Here is a 9,531-nt window from a genome sequence, read left to right as displayed (position 1 = left end):
TCTGTGTGAACCGGGAATGTGGCCACATTCCAACGGTCACTGGACCGGCCAACTTGGTGCTAGCACACGGTCCCTATGTGTACAGTAGTCCGAGTAGGGTTTGCGGCCCTATTGGGACCCGAATTCGATTAAACTGGTTTGGCATAGCCAACAGATAGATAATCATAAACAAAACATGGCATGACAACTAATTCAAAATAAATCATTTTTTCACATAAAACACGCTTTAAAGAAAGAAGAGCCCACCTCAATTGCATAAACTCTTGCAAACGGGTGCTTTCTTGTCCCGAGATTATGCGTCGTGCGACGACGTTTCTTTACAAAAATAATATACTTAAATTAGGCTTTAAGTAACTATTCATCTTGCATGTGTGCATGCCTAAGCGTGTGCTTATTATTTTACTTCCTTATTTCTAAATTTAGAACTCTTAAGTCCTTAATTAAATCAGCGATTTAATTTATTCAGAAACTTGCCGACTGCTCGGGTATATTTTATTCCCGGATTATTTTCTTTAACTATTTTGAAATACTTACTTGACTACTAAAAGTCCAATTTAATCATTTATTGGACATTATGTTAACGTGGCTAACATTTTCCTCTCTTCCGTGACTTACGGAATTAAATTTCAGTCTTAAATTTATCTGGGGCAGTTGCCAAATTTAATTAAAGAGTCCAACTCTTCTTTTTTCTTTCTTTTTTTTTATTAAGGCCTAAGAGAATTTAATTGTCATGGCTTCAATCAATTATTAATGGGCATAGCCCAAACTTTACTTTTCTTAAAAGAGGCCCAAATCAGGGAGCCCCAAATTTCTACCCCCAATTCGTCACTCTCTCTTCCTCCCTCATTTCTTCTTAATTTTTTCCCCAATTCACAAACTCAAAATCAGCGGCGGTCTTCTTCTTTCTCAAATCTGCGCCGCCCTTCATGGTTCTATCACCATCGCCAGCGAATCACGCCATCTCTCCGTCGAGCTCTCTCCTTCAAGCTCTTTCTTTCTGTAGAGTTCTCTCTCCCTCCGTCGAGCTCTCGGTTGGAGAGAAGGCGTCAACTTCCCTCCGGCGTCGAGGCTCCGGTCGATGGGGAGTCGCTGCCCGTTCTTCGCGGTGATGGGGTCGTCGTCGTCGAACCTTTGTCGTGTTCAAACTCATCGCAGGGAATCTAACGGGCAGTCTCCCACTTTAACGCGGTGTGGTCACCTCGGAGGACAGCCTCGATTACTTAGCTAAGTCTTCTTTCCCCGATTAAAGACGCGAGAGCGTGAGCCTGATGCGTGTTTAATTAAACACGCGAGAGCTTCAAGCATGTTTAGTTAAAACACGTCGCGTCTTTCCCCTCTCTGGAAACTTTTTTTTTCGGGGTACAAATGGCGGATAAAAATCGCCATGAGGCTGTTTCTTGGAATTTCATCTTGAAATACTGCAGCTTCTCTTGCTCTTTTTCTCACTCTCATCTCACTATTCCAATTGCTGGAGGATTTTCAAGTATGGAAATGAGAAAGCGTTGTTGTGTATGGAGGGGTTTTTAATGGTCTTTCTTGTGTACTTGAAGTTTGTTGGGATTTTGGCAGAGATGCATTTTGAAATCTTGGCTCTTTGCTAACAAATTCTGGTGGTTTATGGATTTGTACTCTGTGAAATAAATGTGGCTGCATTCTTTGTTTCTTTGTGCAGTACGCTCAGTCCTTGATCCTCTTGTAGCTTTTATTTAAGCATTTTGGTTTTTATCACACTCCATCTTGTTGCCACCCTGCAGGTTGTTGCAACTGCCCTATCTCGTGGCAGCCTTCGGCTCAGGCTGGGAGTTCAGAGGTGGCAGCCGTTCCTTCTTACTCACTTTGGTAAGTTTTGGTCTTCACTACTAACTAGTATTGTCTACTTTCCCTATCACCTTTCACACATGGCAATGCGTCATTTGTAGTTGCTTAATTGTCTTCGCATTGCAGGGTTACACACCCGAGCTGCTGTGTTGATACAGCCTTAGGGCTGGTTTGCTGCCATGGCCGACTGATGTCAGGGTTTGGCCGAAGTCCGGGCCTAAGGGAAAAAGGCCCGACATTAGCGTCCCTAGCATTGTATTAAGATCAATCCCTCTTTTGTTTTCTTTCTCTTTCGTCTCTTTCTCAACAAGTGTGGTCGAGCATTTGTATAATTAGGCTTAGTTTGAAACTTGTGTATCTCAATTACTTAAGAAATAAACGGCTATTTATTTTTATCTTCTTTAACACGCGTTTTTCTCCAAACACGGTTTGCATCGTACTCATAATGAATAAATATAATGAAAAGACGTAGTCATCCTACGTTTCAAACTAAATTTCATAAATCTCGAGAAATTAGATCTCGGCTATTACAAAGAATGTTTTGCAAAATCACAAAGGTGTCATGGTTAAAAGATTAGTTTGGAAATTAGGTATTGCTACAAAAAAGCGCAAGTTTAAGAAAAGACATCGTTTACTTCGAGACGTCAACAACGAGGCTTAGAAGTACCCTGATATCGTGGATTTAGAAAAATGGATTTTGGTGTATGGCAAACACAAAAGATGGGGTGAGGTGACCACAAATATGATGGAATCTTACAACAATGAGTTGAGAGATGCAAGAGAACTCCCCATCAAAGCTTGCATTGATATGACAATATGGAGGATAACAGAATGGTTCAATGAGCGGTCAATTGCATGAAGACAGTGTGTGACATCACTTACCCCGTGGGCGCATGAAAAGGTGTGCAAAAATTATGTAAAAGGTCAATTACATAATGTGAGAGCATCCAACACAATTCAGGGGATTTATGAGGTTCAAACAAGACATCGAATTGGTGGAAAGGGTGGTAACAAGTGGAAGGTGTTGTATTTGCAGTCGAACTGCAAATGTAAAAAGTGGCAAAAGTGGAGACTTCCGTGTTCACATACAGCGACAGTTGCACGGTTTAGAAAGGACAATATGATATCGTTTGTTAATGTCGTATACCACACAACTGTTTGGGTACACCAATATTCTGGGGTGTTTAACCCACTTAGATACCCAGATTATTGGGACGTGCCTAAATGGACTTTATAGTGTTCACCAACTCAGTTAACGCCTCGAAGTCGCGGTTGATAGATACCGTACAACTAGGATTCCTAATAAGATGGATGTCCGTAACTCATCTCTGAAAAGTATATAAACTATTTCTTTTTTTTTAATTATCAAGGATATCAAGGATAGCCCAGTGATTATTTCTTACGAATTTCTTATTTATTATGTTACTGAAATGTATTTACTTTCGAATTTTAGAAATCCAACTACTCTACTACTAATGTGGACCTCGCTCTCCACTAACAATACTCTCACTATCATCTCTCTGAAAAGAACAACTCAAGACCATATTGATGAAAGTTGTGTGAAATGTAACCGGAAATAGTATGAGAGAGAACCAGCAACACTTTTCATTGATTGAATAATGAAGATTACAAAAACAGTATTTATACATACATATACATGGAACAATCCAGAATCCATATTCTGTTATGATTAACTCACTAACATCACATTAAGGAGTCGTTTGGTTGCTTTGTTTCATCTAGGTAAGGTTTGGTAACTTAGTGAAACTAGTGTTTGGTTGTCAAATTGCAGCTTTGTAAAGCCCGTGTTTGAGAACTGCGGCCCGCACTGTTCATCAAATATTACCCAGTTTCGAATCTACCTCAACACCCTTAGATTGAGTTAGATGGCCTCGATTTGTGTGTCAGCTTATACAATTAATTCCTTTTCCCCTTGCACATCTTATCTCTTCCGCCTTTTCTCCCAAATTTCAGCCTAGGAACCCTAGTGTAGTAGCTTTCAAAGATCTTGAACTCACGGCCTAAAAATTCAGCGGTGCAAGGACAAAGCTATAGCATTGGCGCGAGCAGTGGCTCACTCTGCTGGGCATAATCGACGGTAAGCTTTTTTTTTCAATTGGATAATTTGTTCTACTTTTCAATCGGTCGCCGGTTGATTGGAGTGCCGCTCTCCGGCATTTCAAATTCGAATATTTTGTACCCAATTTTAATAGGTTGTTGACCTTATACCAATTGATAGATTGTTAAATGAGAAAGAATTCAATTTTTTCTCCAGCAAATTCGCTTTTATGATGTGGGGATTAGTTAGGAGGGGTAATAACAAACTGAAAATACTCTTTTGATACAGAGCATAAAACAACAGTGAATTTGCTTTTATGATGTGGGGATTAGTTAGGGGGGTAATAACAAACTGAAAATACTCTTTTCATACAGAGCATAAAACAAAAGTTGTGTGGTTGATTGAGATTTTATTTTTTTTCACTCGGACATATTAGCACGGCTGATTGGGTTCATTGGGTTTCATTCCAATACACCTAAACTAAATAACTTACCATAGGTTTGAATATTGCTATGATTTCTGTATCATTTTCCCATTTTCTATACTTTTATTGGATGAATTGTTTGATTATTCTCAAATCAAATGAAGTATTGAGGTGTTGAGGTGATAATGAACTCAAAGTTAGTCCTCCGAGTTGATTAGTTTGCCTTGCTATCTGAGTCTTTGGTCTTTGAATAGATAAATGTTGAAAATTCGTTCAGTTAGATATATGGTGGACATGCTTATCTGATTGTGATGTTGAGATTCAGCTCAAATGTGTTTAGAACAATAAATTTTATTTCATTTTTTTGTGTAGAAAATATCACACATCGATTGTGTATGTTTATCATTCATGGCACCCCCGTTATCTACCTCTATAGACATGTACCTTGTGGTAGAAGACATAATGAATCTTTTCCATATGCAAACTACCATAATCTTGTATTTTTATTTGAGGCATGGTAGACGTATGCGTAGACGTCATAGGCGGCACTTGATTAGGCATTACTCTCTTATAGATCGGATTCCACCACAAGTCCGGCATATGAACAGACTTGTATCTGTTAGCGACATTGACTGCTTAGTCAACCTTCGAATGGATAGGAATACCTTCGAGAGATTGTGTCTTCTTCTAAAGGAAGTTGGGGGGTTGCAAAATAGTAGATATGTATATGTGAAGGAGCAGGTTGTCATGTTCCTAGGGATACTTGCACATCACACAAAAAATCGTATAATAGGTTTCAACTTTAAGCGGTCTGGTGAAACTATATCACAATATGTGCACCTAGTTTTAAGAGCTGTTATAAGTCTACACAAAATTCTCTTACCTAAACCAGAACCTGTCACGGATGACAATGGCGACACAAGGTGGAAACATTTTAATGTACTTTGTTCATTTTAATAATACTTTGTTTATGCCAGATTGCTTCCGGGTTAGACTTAATTATTTCTCTCCTTCCAAAACCTTGGTTTCCTGTCTTATAATGATTCATAGGGATGTATTGGAGCTTTAGACGGAACGTATATCAACGTTCTTGTCAGTAACGCTGATAAGCCACGTTATCGCAATAGAAAAGGTCAAATCGCAACTAATACCCTTGCAGCTTGTGACCGCAAAATGAGGTTTATGTATTTTTTACCTGGTTGGGAGGGCTCAGCCGGTGATGCTAGGATGCTTCGAGATGCAGTGACTAGGGAAGATGGTTTAAAGGTGCCAAAAGGTTGTTATTCATATAAATTCTTAGAAATCATGTATATAGGTTATGCCTTTTAATAATATTATGTTGTTGTACACTAATGAGAATATGGTTATACGTCTTGATCTAGGAAATTACTTTCTATGTGACAATGGATATGCAAACGCGGAAGGTTTTCTGACTCCATTTAAAGGCATTCGTTACCAATTAAAGGAATGGGGAGAAGGCACACAAAGACCACAAAACGCACGTGAGTTGTTCAACCTAAGGCACAGTAAAGCACTTAACATTATCGAACGTGCTTTCGCTGTTCTCAAAATGCGATGGGGTGTGCTTCGGAGTGCTAGTTTTTACCCTATAAAAACTCATATTAGGATGATCATGGCATTTTTCTCTTGCATAATTTTATACGAGGTGAAATGACACACGATCCAGTTGAAGATTGAAACTCCATCGAGCGACGATGTGTGTGCGGTGTGCGTTCTAATGTTCTAGGTCGAGCTACTAACTCCAATGAATCCACTAGATCACTAGGTCTAGGAACTCAAGGGAATATAGAAGACTCAGTCGTTGGACACACAAAGCTCGTGTTTCAAAGATCCCTCAACCCGTTATACTATAGACTAGTATAGAGAAGCATGGGTCGATCCCACAAAGATGGACTCGTAAGAAAGCATCTAAAGACTTTGGTTTAGAAAGCGGCTGCTGCCACGGAAATTGGGTTGAGGTTAACTACTATTAGACCTAGGCACAAAATCAAACACTAGACCTAGGAACTGTAAACATCACGCTGGCAACGAACATCAAAATAACCAACTAACTTCCTAGACTGAGCAAACAACTTCTTGATATAACCAAACAGAAAGCGAGTAACAGTGGGGACCAAATTCCAGAAATAACAAGTACGGAAGAAAAAGCTGCAACTAACTAACTAAAGTTTTAACTAACAGCAACATGCACCTCATCAGCTGAATTAAACACGGACATGAAGAAAACAAATCACGAACCCAGATTCAAACAGAATGTAAAAATTTGGACGTCGGAAACTTGCGACTAGCCGGAAATAAAATAGATCTACATAAACTAGACGGAATGAAACGAAAACACGAAAGCTAGGCATCAACTCCGATCACCCTGTTTCAGATCCAACCGCCGGATGCTTAATCCACTCTGGATCCAAGCATTCCGAACCCAACAACAAACAAAATCAACTCCATAACTTCTGATTCGAACGATCTGCTCCGATCAACACAAAAATCAAACATACAATTCCGCAACATCATCAAACTCAAAATAAATGGCATCCATGATCAAAATTAATGAACAACTCAAATACGGACACAGAAATATAATAAACAACGAAAATGCAACAGCAAACAGGGTCGAGCTTCGAACGGCGAAGCTCGGTGAAATTCACGACAGTAAAGTAAAATAAAAGCGATTAAATTGTTTCTTCGCCCTCTGTAAGGACGGTGTTACCCAACTACGAACTAGCAAAATAAACCCGAGAATACCCCACAATTTCCCGATGAAAAAGGTATGAAGAAGTGAGTGAGCTAGAGCTACAATCTGGTCATAAGGCCTCCACCGAGAAGGTCCCCTCTGATTGCATGCTTTCTTCTTTATATAGGTGCGGACATAATCTTCTAGAAGCCTTCGTAGAAATCTCCATTCTACCCTTCAGCTCCTTGATTTCCTCCGTCTTGTAATTTTTCTTCAAATTGCTCACTTATTCGCCAGTTTCCTTGGACCATGCAATTGCCCTTTTCTTTTCCTGGATCTGACGAAAATCTTCCACACACCTGCCTTAAAACATGTGTTAGACCCCACAAATACAAGAATTTTACCCTATAACCTATGCATGAAATTAGCCTTATCAAACTGCTCACACTTAAACCATACTTGTCCTAAAGTATAAAGACAAGAAAAAGGAATAAGGCGAATTTCAATGCATGATTATCCTATGACCAACTCTAAAAAACAAAAACTCCTAGACCTAGACATAAAACAGACTCACAAAGAAAGAAAAAAAACAAACACTTAAACACGAAGAAAAACACAAAGGCATGAACTAGCTTCAACTTTTAGACAGCCGTCCCCACAAGCGTAAGGTCAATCCGATTCGTCTACAGTCTTCAAATCCTCCCCTTTTCCTTCTTCTACCTAGTCGGTCTGTCAGTTCGTCAAGATAGGCTATTGACTTCTCACTTGTTGGATTCACTCGATCACTCATTCCTCACCAGGGATGTTAGGATGGAATCACTCTTAAATCAAAGTTATACCACTAATGCGTCGGTTTATGAGAGTTTCTCCTTTCTACAATCTCCTCCTTTTCTAATTTTTTTAATTCATGGGTCAGGTTATTATTGGTTCCTGCCCTTAGGAATTATTTTCTCTTTTATCCCCCTTTTTATATTTTCCCTTTGACTTCGTCCAGCTTATACCTCCGATTCTTTTAATTTTATTCCTCTCCTGGACTTCGTCCAGCTTATACCTCAATTTCCTAGACTTCGTCCAGCTTATACCTCCATAACCCAATTTTTTAGTTTTCTCCTTCTGACTCTACTCCCTAAGCATCAAGTAGTGGCCCCTTTTTATACAAGTTAGCTCAAAGTGTATAGGCTTATAACTCACATTTATGTTGGGGCTTCACAACTAACTCATCTAAGGCGTCTTCTATCGTCCTCACTTCATTCAAACCGAATTCAGCTTATTAAGGAAAAAAGGCATCAAAGTTGACATGCATCTTATCTTCAATTGCTCTTACTAAAGGGATCTTGCCTTATTTTATCCACACGCTCATGCGGTACACAAAAACACTAGACCTAGAGACTCCTAAACACAAAAAAACACATACTGCACTGACTTCCTTCCCCTCCTACTTCACTCAAGCTTGTCCCCAAGCTATCCTAGTGAAGTGGGGAAACAGGGAAGTATGAACAACACAAAACAGGCAAACAAACACAAAAAAAAAAAAAAACAACACTCATAAACAACACAAACTTCTCACACTTAGACCGAACATCGGGCTAAGTGGGAGAAATTCCAACATAACAAAAACCAAAACATGCTTGAAAAGAACACAACTTCTCACACTTAGACCAAAGATGGGGCTTAGTGGGAGAAGACAATTATAAACGCAAGCAAATATATATACAGAGCATGCCGGAAAAAAAAACACATAACACAAAACAACAAATAAACACACATAAGAAAGAAAATAAGAGGAAAAGAAAAAAAATTGAAAGTAAAGTTACTTGGTCAAGGAGGGTTTATTTGGGGGTTTGGTTCCCATAGGAGCCAAACTACGGTGGAACGTAAGGGCGGGTTACTTTTGCTTTCTTCCTCGCCGGCGACTCTGGCTTATCTGACTCTTTCTCACTTGGTCTAGACACGGTCTACTTAACTGAAACGGGCTTTGATGCAGACGGGGCTGTCAAGGGCTTTGACGATGGTGGGGGATGCTGGGGAGTTGAACTTCCTGCCCTGGCTCCTTAGGCACACTGCTAGGTCCAGTAGGAAATTTCATTTGTGGCTCGGGAAATATCTTCTTCTGCCATTTTGTCATCATCATCATCAGGTTGACGGCTTCCGCCATCCGATCGTTCTGTGTAGATGACTTTCCCTCAAGATAGTGATGCGCCCCTTGGGGGCCTGCATCTCATCCTTAATTCCGCCTAACTCTGTCCTTATCTCTGCCACTTCTTTTCTAACTGCACTCAATTCCTTGCGCATAACACTCACTTCCGTTTTCATCTCTTCAAACTCAACACTGGCTTTCGACTCAATAACGTCCTGCTTCTGCTTGACCTGGGACTCCAATCTGCCGACTTCGTAAAAGCACACATCCTTTCCAGACATGTATAGCAATCCTTTGTTGAAGATATATTCCACATTAAAACCTCCGGGGGCTCACACATATCTACCTCGGGGGCAGATTTGGCGATCTTCATTATCGTGTTGCGTTATAAGTAAGCC

At 39.9% G+C, this 9,531-nt stretch overlaps 1 long non-coding RNA gene across 1 annotated transcript; it reads left to right on the top strand.

The window, feature by feature from the left end:
• The first annotated feature begins 809 nt into the window (after window positions 1-809).
• On the top strand, window positions 810-2,218 carry LOC121755027. The gene is made up of 2 exons (XR_006040604.1): window positions 810-1,839; window positions 1,945-2,218. It is a non-coding gene; the product is annotated as an uncharacterized LOC121755027 (long non-coding RNA).
• Window positions 2,219-9,531: the final 7,313 nt, after the last annotated feature.

Source organism: Salvia splendens, chromosome 11, assembly GCF_004379255.2.
Source record: "Salvia splendens isolate huo1 chromosome 11, SspV2, whole genome shotgun sequence".
Lineage (NCBI taxonomy): Eukaryota > Viridiplantae > Streptophyta > Magnoliopsida > Lamiales > Lamiaceae > Salvia > Salvia splendens.
Note: the sequence above shows the minus strand (reverse complement) of the source record. Positions and strands in the feature narration are given on the sequence as shown.